We start from the raw sequence: 18,182 nt of genomic DNA on the forward strand, positions 1-18,182 counted from the left end.
TTGAGCTGCTTGGTTTTAAGGAGCTGCAAATTCAAACATTTGCCTATGGAAGACATAGAGTCAATAAGAGACAGCTTCTCCCTCTCGTTTAGTGAGCCACCAAAGCCTAGAGCATCTTCTCCAGCAGGGTCCTGGAAGTATATTTGCTGACTTTTTTGTGGCCTGGACATAAAATACTTCCTGTAGCCCCTATCAACACAAAAGGAAAAGGGAATTGGCTAATCATAATGAAGTCATCACAATTGGGAAGCAGGTTAAGAAGGCAGCAGCTACTACAAATTGTACACATGAGGGCACCAACTTCTCTCTGAAGTTGTCTCTGTTGTTGTTAAATTGTTTTGTCCCACTCTTTGTGACCCCTGTGGGGTTTTCTGGAGTGGTTTGCCATTTCCTTCTCTGGGGTCCCTATTTTATGGGAGAGGAAACTGAGGCAAGCAAGGGTTAAGTGACTTGGCCAGGGTCACATAGCTAGTGTCTGAGGCTGGATTTTAACTTGGGTTCTTCTAACTCCAGGCCCCACACTCTATTCACTGACTATTGCCTGTAGGCTGCTTTTAAAAGCAAGGAGAGGATGGACTTTTGGGAAGGTGTTATTTTGGGAAGAATCATTATGTTATGATCCTTGGGTTGTGCATTTTTGAAGGCAGGGTAGCAAAGAAGTCAGATGAATCTCTGGGAAGTCTGGCTTCCCGGGTGGCTTTCCTTGCGAGCTGGGATTTGTGTTCCCCTTTGTCATGTCCACATTCCTGGGGAAAGGATCATGCAGTAGCCTGTGCTGCAAGATGCTTCAAGTCTTAGATACAGGATACCCAGAAGGGGTGGACTGTGATATATTTGCTTCACAATCATTGACAACCCCTTCTGAGTCCTTCCCTTTTAAGTATCAGTGATGATTGAAACCAAGATTTTCTGAATTCAAATGTAGTACTTATTCCCTTATACCAGGACCTGATGGTAGAACTCAAACTTCCTTTAAACATTCAACAAATGTCTATTGAATATTTAGCTTCTGCAAGGACCTGTGCTAGATTGCTATAAAATATGGAGTGTTTCAAAAGTCTCATTACAGTTTAAAGCTTTACACTTAATAGCTTAAAACTGCTCTAAGACTTTCAGGACATCCTGCATTGAGATGACACATACTTTTTTTCAGTCAAGAAGTGGGGAAAAGATGTACTTGTTCAGTTATGTCTGACTGTGTGTGACCTCATTTGGGGTTTTCTTGGCCAAGATAGTGAAGTGGTTTGCCATTTCCTTCTCTAGCTCATTTTACAAATGAAGAAACTGAGACAAACAGGGTTAAGTGACTTGCCCAGGGTCACATAGCTAGAATCTGAGGCCAGATTTGGACTCCAGGTCCAGCACTCTATCCTCTACACCACCTAGCTGCCTCGAGAAGATGTACACAAATAACTAAAATGCAAGAAAGAGTGGGATTAATGCAAAGGAGAGGCCTAGGGCTACAAGGAATTGGAGGAAGGAGACTTGACAATCTTTAGTGTTAGTGCTTGCTCTCTCTTTAATTTATTTTTCATTACTTTGTATATCTATCCCTCATGCAATATAAGTTCCTTGAAGAGAGACTATTTCATTTTTGTCTTCATATCCCCAGAATGTCGTATGGTATCGGGAACATTCTTTTTTGGGTCCAGACCTATGATTTCATCATTCTGGTATGGAAAATCCCTCTTCCCATGCAGATAGATAATTCCTCTGCACACTATAGTTTTAGAGGGTTGCCAAGCAATGGCAGAGGCTTGTAGGTCTTTATGATGCCAGCAATTGCTTTCTGTCCACACTGTCATACTGGCTTTCTGAGAAGAAAAAGTGTTTAATAAAGGTTTTCTGTAGTGAGTTGAGTTGGAGGGAGCCTATCTTTAAGCTAACCAGTTATTACTGGCAAGCAGTGTTTGTTAGTCACAGCCAGACTAGAGGATGACCCGGCTATATGTAGGTGACCAAGCTCCATAATTTGGAAGATAGTTAAAGACATTTATCCTCAACACAATCAACTTAGACATTTATAGGCAATTTTTTTTTATACAGTGCTATGCTATACATTGGGTTACTTCCATAGACCAATGATCCCAACAATTTCATCACTCCTTCCAATGGCATAGATAACAAGCCATCTCAGAATCCTTCTCTTGTGTGATTCTTGGCATGTCCATCTGTGTATCCTCCACAGGGGACCCACATAATGTGTTGGAGGCCACTCTCTATGTGGGCATTAATGCACCATTCATACTGTCCATTGGAGTAGGAGTGTGGTATAGCAGAAAGTCTGTTAGATTGAGAATCAGAAGAGTCCTGAGTTCAAATTCCACTTTTGATGTTTACTAGCTGTGTGACCTTGGGTAAATAACTTAACCTTTCTTATCCTTAGTCTCTGTAAAATAAGGATAATAATTCTGGCAGCACTTACCTGTCCCAAGGTTGTTGTGAGAATAATATAACATTTAGATCAAGGACTTTGTGAACTTTAAAAGGATATACAACTGTTTGCTATTATCTCTCACTATATGACTGGCAAACTTCAGATGATTTTAAAAAATCTAACTTTTTGCACATATTGCATTACCATGGACATTACCATGGATTATTTATATTTACCATATGATTTTACATTGTGCTTCAGGTAATGTGCAATTGTGATTGTTCAGAGATTCAGTCTGCCCTGGTGTAGGACTGAGTGTTTTGTTTTTTTTTTGACATGGCCGCTGTGGGAATTTATTTCTGCTTGACTATGCTTATTTGTTACAAGTGATTTTGTCTTTCTTTTTCGATAGTGCAGGGGAGTGAGAAGGAGGACAGGAGAGAAAGTGGATTTTTGTTCAATGAAAAAAATTGTTTAACTTAAAGAAACATTGGTGTTAAAAAATGGGTATTTGCTTCAGAGGGCAGCTTGGGGTCATAGAAAATACTACATGGTTTTCCAAAGGTGATCCAGCTTGTTCTCATCCTCCTGTTCATTTCTGAACCCCTTTCATTGTCCATATGCAATGAATGCCTAAGATATATACCAAGGTTTTTTAGTTGTTTTCCGTTGTGTCTGACTTTGCGACCGCGTTTGGATTTTTTTGTTTTATTTTGTTTTGCTTTTTTTTTCTTGGCAAAGATGCTGGCTGGACTGGTTTGCCTTTTCCTTCTCCACTTCGTTTGATAGATAAGGAACTCAGGCAAACAGAGTTAAGTGACTAGCCCAGGGTCACACGGCCAGTAAATGTCTGAAGCCAGACTTGAATTAAAAAAGATGAATCTTCCTGACTCCAGAACCAGTACTCTATCCACTGCACCACCTTTATGTACTAATGTACCACCTCATAATGCTGTCCACTGAATTACATATCATAGTCTGAGCAATTTTTACTGTGTAGGTTGTTAGGTTGACCTTAGGGTAGCTGTGGTTCTCATTTAGGAGGCTTTCTGGTATTCCATGACTCGATGCAATCAGCATAATGCTATCCATAAGCAGGAGAATCTGGAAGACTGCCCCAATCCATAGAGAATCCATTTCATTTGGTTTTTGTGCTGGACAGCCTCCATGACAGCAGCAAACACCTTTGAAGAGCCAGTGTATCTTTGATTTATGTGTCTCTTGAAATGGATAATCAGAGGGTCATTGAACAAAGTTACCTCTGTTGTATCTTTCAAGAAATCATATATATCCCAACATGTGTTGTGGACACATCCTGTTGGAGGAAAGCCTTTAAGTTTGCATCTTGCTCTAACAAATGGTTTTGTTTGTTGTTACAATCAATACAAGCACAGTGAGGTTTTGTATTTCCTTTATCTTGTGGCCAATTTTATGACTGGGAAGATGTGTTTGAGTATACGATATTTTATGCAAAAGCCTTCCTGGTCCCTTCTGTAGCAAACAAGTGATTCGCAAAAGGGATTTACATAGAGACAGGTTGAACGAAAGGTCTCCCTGAATTTTAGACATGTACTGACTTCTGCTTGAACCTGGCCAGTGGAATTCTCCAATTTGTCCTTATGTGTTGTACAATCCTGAAGTACTGAACAATTTGATGGTTCCTGTCGTGCAAGATACAATTACTGAACCAGTTCCCAGACAAAGAACTCAATTTCATATAAAAAGTAATGCTCTGAGGTAGCCCAGTGAGGCTTCTGCCCAGATCAGACTCATGATGTTAGAAGTTCCCCATGCAGTTGGCATACTCTGCATGGATTTGATAAGGCCCCTTCCCTGTTTTTTGAAGTGTAAGATCTCTGCATTCAATCTATCAATTCAACAAAGCGTTTTTTGCTACTAAGATGTAGACTTCATTGCCTTGATGTTCCCCATGATCCCTGAGCTTAGATCCTCTGCTGTTAACAGCTTCTCATATTTTCCTCCAGGATAGCCTTGGTAGGTTTGTAGAGAATTCTCATAAAAATTTCATGGACAGGAGAAAGTAAGCATAAGGGCTGGTAATTATTGATGTCCTCTTAATTGCCTTGTTGGCAGGTAATAATGCTACAGGGGATTTTTTTTTCCTAATCATTTGATATTTTCTTTTCTTTCATATATGCTGAGAATTGACCCCTTCAATGCTCTAAAAATTTTGACGATGCCAGCATGGCTTTCTTCGTGTTCCTGATCTACTACTGCTGATTTTTTGTTCTTTGTCTTTTTAGTTGCATCTCTACTTTTTCACTGAGCATTTTGGGGATCAAGATGATCAGTGACTCCACTGATGAAAACAAGTTGTTTAGAAATGCTGACAGATCTGTTCCATTTTTGACTCTTGCCCTAATTCCATTTTCATCTTTAAATGGTCTGGGGATCATCGAGCCTAATTGGTTCTCATGCTAAAATTTCTGAAAACTTGGTGGTTTTTTTTTGTTCCTCTACTATTCCTCATGGTTCTGTGAATTGGTGCTGTTCATATCTTTCACCGTCTTCCATAGTGTTTCGCCAGCGTTTATATTCTAAGCAGGTGTTTTCTTTGGCTTCCAGGTCTCTACTTGGCAAGGAGGTCAAGGATGTGCTAGGTGAGGCATTTTCTGAGCTTATTTTACCTCTTCATAGAATTTATTATTTTACCTTGGTTAATCTTCTGTAGGAGTTTATGATGCCAATGTTTTTTCCTTTTGCCATTTCATATTTCTTGTTGTTAGTATCTTTTTTGAAGATGTTAGATCAGAGTTGTTGCAATTGTACTCTGATGATCTCATTTTATCCTTCTATTTTGGTGTTGATTTTTATTTTTGTTCTAAAATGTTGATGGTCTGTCTGCACACAGTCATATGATTTGGATTCCCTGGTTTCCTTCAAGACTTAGTTCAAATACTACCTTGCTCAGGAGGCCTTTCCTGGTCTCCCTAGCTGCTATTGCCTTCCCGCAGTCACCTTGGATCTATTCTACATGTATCTTCATCTTCCTCATTAGAAGAGAAGTTCTTCAAGGGAAGAGATTGTTTTTTCTTTTTCTTTGTATCCATAGTATTTAACACAGAGCCTGGCATATTATGTGATTAATAAATGCTTGTGGATTGATTTGAAAATCACTCATACATCCATAAAAAGCAGTTTCCTACCAGTTAAGATACAATTTCATATTTTGTGATTTTTGCATGGCGCTCGCCAAGTCCTCCACCTCCTTGTTCTCTTCTTAAAGAAAATATTTATGTTGCATACATCTGAATGTCTTATAGACTCTATACATCTTTAGCCTGTTTAATAATAGTTAGCATTTATACACTGCTTTAAGGTTCACAAAATGCTTTACAAATGTTATCTCATTTTCTCCTCACAACCACCCTGGGAGTTGGTGCTATTCTTATCCCCTTTTTACACAGAGAAAACTGAGGCAGACAAAGGTTAAGTAGCTTGCCCAGGGTTATACAGCTATCATGTAGATGAGAAGGGGTTTGAACTCAGGTCTTCCTGACTCTAGGAAGTCCACTGCTCTATCCATTGATCTATCTAGCTGTTTAGTTTCCTTCTCCTGAACCATATATTCCAAAATAGTTTTACCATCCTTTCCTATGCTCACCTTGGTATTGAAGCCACTGAATATTAAAATACATGCCGCTACTGCTCCACTGCTAGTACCTACCCCCAAGAATACATCCCATCTACTTTGTATATACCTTGTATATACATAAGTCTCTATGTGTTGTCTCCCTTATTAGAATGTGGACTCTCTCCATCAGAAGTGTGTAGCACTGTGCCTGGCACATAGTAAGTGCCTAATAAATATTTGCCCATTTTTGCCTCACCTTGCCACTCTTCTTAACTGTGCCAGTTTATACTTGTGGAAAGTTGGAGGCAGGGCCATTGTGGGAAGACATCCATGAAAACAAAAGTAGTAACTTGCTAGTCAAGTGGCTGAAATATTGTCTTGTCTTACCTTCTAACTTCTTACTTAAAAGCCTCTGTCACTAACATTTATACTGAATGGGGTCACAGTCTTTGTACTGGGTAGCAGAAACCTATTTATAGAAAATGCCTCTCCATGGACTTGGGAATGAAGAAGAAATGCTTCCAGTCTATGGTTGAGACCACACTATCTAGGGAGATGGAGGTCACCCACTCAAGCTTCCCTTTTCTGTGTGTCAGCCAAGTTCAGCCTTTTTACAGGGGTACTGTGTTTCTCCTAAAGAAGCAGGACACCAGAGTACTGGAAGATTCTGTTTCTCTATAGAGCCCCAGGCTTCCTCAAGGCAGATATTGATTATTTGCCGCATAGAGTTTTAAATCAAGAAAGATAAAACACTTTAGATGTTAACATTCTGTCTTTTTTTTAAGCAAGGCGGATTGAAGCATTTCTGAAAATGACATAGACTTAGCTTTTAGGATATAAAACAGAAGTCACCTCAGCCTTTCCTGCTTGCTTGAGGGTAAATAATAAAGGAAACAAACCCTTGAATTGTTTTGTGGTCTTGTGGGAATGCATAAAATGATGGTGAATGGTTTACAACACCATCACAAGTTGCTCCCATCAAAGCTGGTTCCCTGTTAAGCATTCTGAGTAATGATGGACACATACATTGCATCTATATGATACCAAGTAGGTAGAATTGGACGGGAAAACAGACCAATTCATTTGTAAGACTGAACTGAAAAAAGTGCATGATTTCAGCCTCCAGTCAAAACGAAAGAATGTTAACTTTGGAAGGGACCTAATTATCCAAGGCAGGACTCCATATTCTGACATAGATGACTGTCCAATCCCAATTTTTGTTGTCCTAATTTTGTTAAACTGATTCTCTTTTCCTTTCTTCCCATATTTTCTGCTACCTAGCATTCACTACATCTAGGCTGTTGGTATACTTAGCCCCATGTTTGGATATTCTTGCCTCATATTGGCTTCTCTAACATGGAACCTCTATTTGGGATCTCATGTATCATCTAGTCAGAGTGTTATAGTTCTAGAGCAGGAAGGGACCTCATCTTACAGATAAGGACAGTGAAGCTCAGGGGAAGCTAGGTGACTTACCCAAGGTCACATAGGGAATATCTGAGATAGTATTTGAACCCAAGTATTCAGACTCTGAATAAGAGCTAATACTCTTCCCACTGTACCGCATTGCTTCCAGGCATGATGAGGAAGAATAGCAATGACCCTATTGAACCAATTTTGGCAAAAAAAATTTAATTTACTCTTTTAAAAAAATAAGAAAAGAAAATAAGATTCCAAGTTTGGGAAGACAGGAATTAAGCTTTTCTGAGCTCCCTTTCGAAAGACACAAACTCGTTTCATGTGCTAGTAAAAGAATCTATACATCACTTCATGGTTGATTTTCAAGTATTATAGACAAACTAGGATTCAAAACTTAGGGACCTCCAAAGGTACTGGACTGTGTCAGGTTGATGAATTATGTAAAGCTTTATTTCCTTGTGTATTATTAATCACCCCCTAAGGAAATGAAGATGCTAATTAAATTGTGATGATTCCTACCTCCGAATGCCAAAATAACAAAACCAAATTAAATCCTTGAATTTTCTAGAGACCTGTTACCACTGAAGTGATGTTTTCAGTTCTACCTGAAGGATAGATTCTTTGGCAGACTTCTTTTAGTGTAGCCAAAAGTTTTAGCCATAAGAATTCAGATGTTTCCTCTACCACAAGGTCCAACCCCACCGCCAGCACCCAAAAGGGATCTCTTCCCCTCAAATTGTCCAACTGGATCTCTCCTGCCTCTGGCACATTTGGCTTAGTTGTTTATATGTCATATACTTAACAGGGAGGTTACAAGTTCATTAAGGGCATTGGGCTATATTGTTTTTCATCTCTGCATCCCTAGCACTAAAACTGGTACCTTATATGTAGCAAAGACTTAATAAATATCTTTGAATGTACTTACTATGTAGTATCATGTCAGTAGGGTTATATAGTTATCTGAGCTGTTGTCTCATCCTCTTCCAGATGAACAGAATCCAAGAGTTTGAAGGGACCTCAGAAGTCCTAGCCAAGAATTCTCCTCCACAGGGGACCTTGACCTTTTTTGTGTCATGGACACTTTGTGAGTCAACTGTTTTTAAATGCATAAAATAAAATTTTGTTTTTGTTCATTTTTCAGTCATGTCTGACTCTTTGTGACCCCATTTGGAGTTTTCTTGGCAAAGATACTAGAGTGGTTTGTGGTTCTTCTTCATCTCATTTAACAGATAAGGAAACTGAGACAAACAGGGTTAAGTGACTTACCCAGAGTCACACAGCTAATAAATGTCTGAGGCTAGATTTGAACCCAGGAAAATAAGTCTTTCTGACTTCAAGCTCAGCACTCATCTACTATGTCACATAGTTGCTGATAAAATAAAATACACAGGATCAAAAAGAACCCGACATATTGAAATACAATTTCATGTATACATGTATACATGTACGTGTATTGTTTCTGTGTTGGCCAGAAACCTGAGAGTCTTCCCCTGCCAGATTGATTATATACATATCTATATCTATATGTTTTTTTACTAGGTATAAGAGGCCATTCTCTGCCTCATTTCCTACCTAGCCTTAATCACTGAATGGGGGTTGCCTCAGTCAAATGGAGACCTGTTAAAGACCTTGGCTTAAAAGGGCAAAGATCTTCCACTGCATCTGGGGCCATCTCCAGTCATCCTGATCTGTATCTTGCCACTGGACCAGATGGCTCTGGAGGAGAAAGTGAGGATGGTGACTTTGTACAGCTCTCCCTCACTTAAATCCAATTGACTTGCATGTCATGGCATCGCCTCCCTGATGTCATAGTCCTTTTGGAGAATGAAGGACAAATAACAACAAACAGAGGATATATAATTAAATTGGTATAGGAATTTCCTATACCAATACAGATTGTAACCACTTATAGTTTAAAAAACATATATAGTATATATACATATATATACACACCCATACACATATGTATACATGTATATGCATGTACAGATCCATAGACCTGTCAAAAAAGAGATAAAATTACTGTTGAATAACTTATATTTGACATAGCTATCTTGGCTCTTTGTGATTACTGCTCCCTTTTCTAACTGTTCCCAAGCCATCCTTTTAATTATGTGTTCTAGAGTTATATGCAAGTAGACTATAATATAGTTGAGAGTAGGGAATATTTCTTACTGAAACCTTTTATCTTGCTCATTGCTGAACATGGTGCTCTTATATATACCCTTAATAAATACAGCGTGTCCCCAAAGTCTTAGTGTGATTTCAAGCGATTAAAGCTTAAAAGTTAAGTTACTAAACCTTAAAACTACACTAAGATTTTTGGGAGATCATATATATACACGTGTATGTGTGTGTGTGTATACTTGTATTGAATTGCGAATGAAGCCACAAGTATTCTTTCTTATGTTCATATCTTATGTATGAGCCCAGCTTCATAGGCATGCCTGATATTTGAGACATTTAGACTTTCATTTTTTTTCATTCTCTCCTCACCATAAAACAAGCAGAAATCAGTAGAGAGGGCAGCAATAACTTTAATAATTATCACTCACAAGAGCAGGGACATTCTCCTCTTTCAAAATTTCTTGTTTCTCTTTAGAGTGATGTCATCTGTTTCAGCACCTGACTGTGTATCATAATCACTTTATTTCCCTTTAATAAATGAAACATCAACACCTATGTAAGAGGAACATTTCCATCAAGGGTCATTGATTTGCTGTGTGGGGAGTGTTTAATATACCCCTGGAGTCAAGCAATCTTTGGCCATTCCAGCTGGGCCCTGAGGAAGGCTGTCCTAAGAGCAGGCTGAACCAAATAGTGGGCAGGAGGTTGGCTCATAGCTGGAGGCATTCTTCTAATAGTTGGGTCTGACTTAATGGCAAGATTAGGGCTTTCTCCCCTACCCTAGATGGAACCCCATGATTTCTAATATATTCTTTCCAATTACTCAGGAGACAAAGGGCAGCAGAAACTATCATGAAGTCACAGGATCATAAAATTTAGCACTGAAAGGGAGCTTAAAAATCTCTTTATCACTCATTTTATGAATGAGGAAACTGAGGCCCTAGGATAGCTAGAGATAGCATTCATTAATGTGCTAGACTTACTATGTGCCAGGCACTGTGCTCAAGTATAAACAAGACTGCCCTCAAGGAGCTTATACTCTAGAATGGAAATAGAGCATATTAAACAACTTCCCCAGGGTTATAACTGTGGTAAGCAAGAGAGCAGAGATTTGAACCAAGTTTCTTCTTGGTCCCCCATTCCATGGGACTGTTTTGATATGAGATCCTGTCAGAATTAGGTCCTTCTGGTGACTTAGGCACCATAGCATAAAAAAATGAATTGGCATTAGAGTCAAGAGACCCAGGTTTTGACTCGGTTTAGGGTTGCCGGGACCCTGAAATGTCAGGGTACAGGGTGGTGTTGCCTGGAATGAATTCACACACTCAAACCTCTTCCAGTCAAGTGGCAGTTTATTGCAACACCAATAGAAACAAGTGAAGTTCTAAGGGAACCTGCAAATTAATGAGGATGAGGTGGATGCTTATATACAGAAGGGACAGTGAAAGTATCTTGGTGGGATTAAGGAGTGGTAAGTAGCCTGGAGTGGGCCAGGTGAAACAGTGAAAGGACTGTCAAGTAAGCTAATTAGGTGATGTAGGTGGGCTGGGGTAGGCCAGGTGCTGTGGGCAGAGGCACCATGATCTAGGCTGTTGAAATGTATGGGAAAGTTCAAGGACTGGGTTGTTTTCAAAGACATGGTCTTTTCCTTTTAGGGGTCCAAGTCCCATCTGCCCATCAGTATGAATCCTGGTTTTGATGCTTAATAAACCCTCCAATTTATATTGCATTTTGGAGGTTCTAAAGTATATTCCTCACAATAATCCTGTGATGTAGATAGTTCAAATATTATTATCCCCATTTTCCACATGAGGATATTGAGAATCAGAGAAATAAATTGAGTTGTTGAGGTCGGTCAGAATCAGGACTCAAATTCAGGTTTCCTGACTCTTGGTCCAGCGTTCTTTCTATTACAGCATGCTTCACTTGAATCTCTCTGAGCCTCAGTTTCTTTACCCATAAAATGAGTGTAATACCTCACAAAGCACTATAATGCTTGCAAAGCATTTTTAGATATATCACCTTATTTGATAATTATAGCTGGCATTTATATAACAGTTAAGGTTTGCAAAGCGCTTTACCTTTGTTTTCTCATTTGATCCTTACAACAACCTGGTGAGGGTAGGTCCTATTATTATTCTCATATTGCAGGTGAGGAAACAGACACAGATAGTTTAATGACTTGCTCAGAGTCATATAGCTAGTAAGTGTTGGAGACAGAGCTTGAATTCTAGTCTTCCTGACATTCAGCCCAACTCTCTATCCACTTATATCACTTAGCAGCCTCACAACAACCCTGTGAGTTAGGTTCTGCAGATATTACCTTCATTTCTGAATGAGGAAACTGAGGTTAAAATCAGTGTCTGTTTGAACTCACCTAGGCTTCTCTTTTCCTCAAGTCCAGCGCCTTTTCCACTTCATACTTCACACTTACGACAACAAAAGTTGTTTCCCATTGTCCATTATTGAATCCCATTGGCTGCCCTTGGAACCCCACTGGAATAATAATGATGATGATATTGACAATAATTACACTATGTACCTTACGGGATTGTTGTGAGGAACCCACTTCATAAAGTTTTAACTATTATACAAATACATGTTAGTATTATCAAATAAACCTTGTCTAAGATGGAAGCCCAATTTATCAAAGATGGCACCGAAGTAGATAATGTTAGAGAGAGACACAAGTGTATGTGAAGAATGATGTTTTGCACCCATCATAGAATGCCCAGATCATTGTACAGGGTGTCCCTAAAGTCTGGACATGTAGGAAAAAATGCATATTTTGAAATATTTGGAATATTAACAGACTTTAGCCCCCTTGACTTCTTTTTCTGGAGTATGCTAAAGGAGAAGGTGTACTCAATGAAAATCACAGATGCAACATACTTGATTGAATGCATAAAGAGTGAATGTGCTTAAAACTGATGGCAACGTGGAGTTATTGCATCGAGTTCACATGAATCTTGCAAAGTGCATCAACCTTTGCGTCACAAATGATGGAAATCATATTGAAGATGTTATTCGTTAATAATCCAACTAAATAAAAATTTCATTCATTTCATTTCTTGAAAAATACACATTTTTGCCTGTGTGTCCAGACTTTAGAAACACCCTGTATTTTGGTATTACTGTTACCAATACACTCTTGTGTGATTTAGGGTAGGTGCCAACCCTCTATTCCAGAGACCTGGGAGATATTTCTTTCCAGTGGAAATCTTTTTGTATGCATGAGCCTCCTAGAGCATACCTCTTGATTGGCAGCCTTAGAATTTTACAAATGAGGAAACTGAGGTCCATAAAAGTTAAGTGAATTGTCCAAGGTGACACAGAAAGTGAACAGCAAGAGCTGAGATTTAGAGGTCCTTTGACATTGAATTTAATGCTCTTTCTGCCAAACCAAGTTCTTATGGAATCATTTCCTTTGAAAGAAATATGAAAGAAAGCACATAAAACACTTTTGTGATGTGTATGATTCTGTGAAAATGAAAGATTAGTCAGAAGTCTTTTTTGATTTTCTGCTATTAGGCTATGTCTTTCTTCTCAATGATATAATCAAGGAAAGAGCATGGAGAGTGACTTTAATTTGGGATGATATTTAATTTTATAATTCATAAAGAAGATAGAAATGATAGGAAGCCTGTTCTCCTTTGATCCATTCTCAGACACATAGAACAGAATAGTTGTCCATCAAAAAATGTAAATGAATCTCATGGGAAACAGGATATCAAAATTATTTGAAAAAAAAGAGAGATCTCTGCCCAGAACTGAAAGCTGGAAGCAGCTGATTGGACAGTATTAAGGGGAGACAATGATAACAAGATGTCATTTCATAGCTGAGCACTCAGAAGTCCAGAATATTCTGGGAGTTAAAATAACTTAGACAAATTCTCCACTTCAGCCTCAATTCTATTAGAAATGGGTTTGGACTTTTGGGGTGAAAGTAAGCTCCTCCCAAATAAGATGGCTCCCACACAATATGTGAAGATCGTATAAAATTTCGTGATAGAGGCAACCATAGAGATAACTGTGTTTATAGGCTCATAAACTTAGAGGAAGAGGCTTGAGAGGTCATCTAGTCCAACTTCCTCAATATACCAAAGAGGAAACTAAGACCCACAGAGATTAAGTAACTGGCTCAAGGTCACACAGAGGTGGAAGTTAAATCCAATCAACAAAGATGATGATGATGGTTGGAGTTTACATAGCATTTAAAAATTTGCAAAGCATTTTACATATGTTATCTTATTTGACCCTCACAACAACTCAGCGAGGTAAGTTGTTATTACATTTTACAGATGAAGAAACCCATTTTACAGATGAAGAAACTGAGACAGAGAGAAGTATAGGTTCAGGGTCACACAGCTAATAAAGATCTGAGGCAGGATTGGAATTCAGATTTTCCTGACTCCAAGTCCAGCATTCTATCTACTGGCCTACCTCACTGCCTAGGGAAGATTTATATAAACTGACCTAGACTGAAATTAGAAGAATCAGATGAACAAAGTACAAAATGCTCATGGATGTTCCTAGAGCATGAGCCCCTGTGCGGGCATATCCTATAGAGATTCTTTGTCATTCTGGAAACTTGGCCCACACCCTATGAATGTCAATGACAATGACTAAGACGATATCCATGAAAAGTTCACTAAAAGGCAGTTACTCCCTGAGTAACTAAAAAATCCAATAATGATCCCAGATAATGAAATATATCTCCGCTGACTAGGCAGAGGGGTAGGGAGTTAACAAGAATTAGCCTGTAGTCTAGGGGCAATATAATGGTCCTCTGGTCCATGTAGTTTCTTTCTTTACCATTTTACGGATTCAGATGAAAAGTTGATACTAAAATCAAAATATCTGGCTTAATTTATATTTTGCTTACTTCCAGTGAGAAAAATTATTTTCTGTTCATAACTCATTACTAATATTGGGGTCCAGGTTTTTTTTCTCTTTCTACTTCCTCATTTAAAAAAAAAAAAAGAAAAGAAAACTAATCCTTCCAGGTCAATCAGTCTGATGAGACTGGCCTAACCCTCCAGGAACATTCTCCTCTATCTTACACTGGCCCCAACCAACTGGGAGAGCTTATTTCTGATTAAAGGGTAAAGAGAATCTAATCTAGGTGAATTTGGGGCTTGTCCTTCAACTTAAGTGGTCTAGGCGGAGATGGATTCTTTTTTCCAGATAGCTAGAGGCAACTGGTCTCATGATCAAGTCAAGTTCTCAGCAGGAGTAGCTGAAGACTTTTAGACCACCTCCTTATAATATGTCTACCCCCCTCAGGGTTGATTTCTCCTGTCAACAGCATTCCTTTTTCTAAGAATATTTAAGGCATTCAATATTTCCATTAGGTGTCTTTGGTTACTGAGTGGAAACCATTGACCTCAATTTATAGATTATTTGCTAGCCTAATTAATAAATTGATTATTAATTACCCAGAAATTCTCTTGGGCTTTTTATTCATTTGACCAGCTAAGCCCCAACTTCCTTCACTCCCTTTTTCTCTGTACAGGCTAAGCACACAATATAAGCCTTCATGACTATTCCTGGTTTCTTTATATATGAAGAAAAAATCAGGATACAGAAGGTTTTGGTTTGTTTTCTTAATAAGAGTATATAACAGTACCCATTGTTAGACTACCTTGAATAGTAGAAGTTGGAGAGAGTATAGATCTTTTGGAATTTCCCTCAGTCTTTGAAGATGTTAAGGCAAATCAAGTTATCAAGCATTTATTAAATACCTATTGTATGCTGAGCTGGAAAAGGAAATGTATCTTTGCCAAGAAAACCCCGTAAAAAGAGGGTCACAAAGAGTTGCACACAACTAAACAACTTGACAACAACACAGGCCAGGCATTGTAATAAGCACTGGGGATACAAAGGTCAAAAATTAAAAAAAATTTTTTTAAATAGTCTTTGCCTTTAAGGAGCTCCTTCCAACTTGAATTCTTTGTCCCAAGTCCCCCAGTATGGTTTTTCCCTTCTCCCTTATAGCTCAGCTCTTTCCCCCACTCTCTCTGTTTACCCACTGTCCCCTTGGCAGTCACTGCCACACAGCTCATTAAGTCTTGTAAGGGTCTGACAACACCACCTCCTCACTGCTGCTGCTCCCCAGGTCCTGCCAACCTAGTGCTTTTCTTTGACATTTGGTGGTCTCGAAAACTGTCTTTTTCAAAGCTTTTTGAGCATGATTCAAGTCCAGCTCAAAGACTGTATTAGTTCAAAATTTCTTCTCTGGGCTTAGAGTAATGACATCCTCTGAATGACAAATCCCAGCATATCAATCAGTTCTTAAAATGCTATTACACTTGGATACTAGCAGCATATATGGATTGCCCATTGGTTATCTTTCATTTTTGCTATATAACAAACTCATCTTGTTTTTCATGTCATATTTTTATAGAATTATAGATTGGAAGCTGGAAAGTCTCTTAGAGGTCATCTAGTCTGACCTATTCATTCTGTGGATAATGAGACTGAGGACCAGACAGATTGTGACTTGCCCAAGGTCACATAGGTAATAAGCAGTAAAGCTGAGATTTTCTGATGACATCTTTTATGGAGCTTCTCCTACATAATTCCTCCTGTTGCACCCTGCTCACACCCTCTGTGTGTCTATTCCCCTTTGGGTGACCTGCAACTTCAGTTCTTTGGAAACTTTGGTATTGTATAACTCACAGCTATATAGCATCACTGGAAGTATATTGGTGTTATAAAGGTGAACCTCTGTATAAAAGCAATTCAGGGTTATTAAGAAAAACTTCACATTTCTTGCAGACAATCCAGTTTGGTCTTCTCTTCCTGTTCAGTTCTGGGCCCAATTTTGCTCATTTATAACATGCTGATAGATGAACTCTATAGGTTCCCTTTTGTGTAGTAGTCTGAACTCTGGATTAATTAATGGTGGATCTGTTAAGAACGGAGAAGAAAGAGTTCTAATGTCAATCATACCATGTGATATGAACTTAACATATTGTGTGAATAGCTGGGATATTTGTTCAATACACTTGAACACTTCTAATCAATGAAAATATGATTTGAAATAAAATACATCTTGCTTTCGTTTATAAACCCTGGGGATATTAAAAAATAACTCATATTTCTATAGCATTTGAGACTTTATAAAACAGAAGCAAAGTCACTTATCCATGGCCATATGTCTAGTAAGTAGCAGAAATAGAATTTAATTTATGTTTTTCTTAGCCACAAATTGAGTATTCCTTCCATTTACCATGCTGCCTGTATTAATTAATTCCGATTAATGTCGGACAGCATTGCATTATACTGGGAGGGGTGGGGTGGGGAAGTCCACAGGAAAAGGACAGATCTCTTCTCTTTGCTAGGGTGCTTTTTGGTTGTTCAGTTGTTTAGTCATGTCTGACTCTTCATGACCCTGTGGTCATGGGGATTTCTTTGCAAGGATACTGGAGTGATGTGCCATTTCCCTCTCCAGTGGATCCTTTTATCACGCAATCAGAGGTTACATGCCCAGAGGTTACATGCCCCCAGGTCACACAGCTAAGAAGTATCTGAGCCTGGATTTGAACTCCTGTGATTCTGACCCAAGGCCCATTGCTCTATCCACTGAGCCACCATGGGCCTCTTAAGTACTCTCAGGAGTACTTTACTCTATTAAAATTAACAGGACCATAGATTTAAATGAAGGCAGCTCTCCCCAAAGTCCTGATTCACACAATTTTTGAATTTAAACAGCAATACAATTCCTATCCTTCTTTTTATTAAAGAGCTTAATCTTTCTGAAATCTAATTTTTGGCTTCTCTGTTTGACTTTGTGAAAACATGTCTTGTGACATTAAGGTACCTGTTATGACTCACCAGAATTTCACAAACCAAAGTTTTATTATGGGACTTGTCTGCAGGATCTCAGATTCAATAACTGGTTTTGAAGATAAGGTTGAGAATGGTCCTTAATTAGCAGGGCAGCTAGTATTGGGTACAATAGGGTGAGGGATGTCTAGAAGATTTGATTTCGATGATTGAGGCACAACTGACACAGTTAGCATCACTAATGTCCTCCTCTGTTGGTTCAACATAAAACTGGCTGGGTTCTAAAGGCTTTGCAGCGGGATCCATACCGTGAATCTCAGTAGGATTTGGTCACTCCTACCAAGCTGGAAAGACTTGGAGCATGAGTTGGATGATGGATTATGTGTCCTCTGAATTATGTGTCACTTAGCTAAATACAAAGAAACTTATCAACAGAATGGTGATCAGAGGTGAGGACAATCTTTGGCCATAGAAAGTCATGAATAAAGTGTGGAAGGGTGGGGCCACATGTCCCAATGGATGTGCTACCCAAGTACTGAGGTATTTCTTTGCTGATTGTCAGAATGAAACGTTGTTCCTCAGAGGAAAACATCTACTTTAGGGATGATGCAATTTTCTTCTAGGAGGCTCTTAATAACTTTTATGTTTAAAAATTTTTAAGAATTACAAAGCACTTTTTTCACAACAAATGAGGCAGTATTGTTTCCATTTTACAGATGAGAAACTGAGGCTCAGAAAGTTAGGATGACCTGTCCAATTTCACAGCTAGTAAATGTTAAAATGGGACATAAACCCATATCTCCTAATGACTCATTTCCATTTACTATACACTCTCTTGAATTAGGCACAATGCTAAAAATGCCTATGAAGGTA

The sequence above is a fragment of the Trichosurus vulpecula genome, chromosome 9 (assembly GCF_011100635.1).
Source record: "Trichosurus vulpecula isolate mTriVul1 chromosome 9, mTriVul1.pri, whole genome shotgun sequence".
In the NCBI taxonomy this organism is placed as follows: Eukaryota; Metazoa; Chordata; class Mammalia; order Diprotodontia; family Phalangeridae; genus Trichosurus; species Trichosurus vulpecula.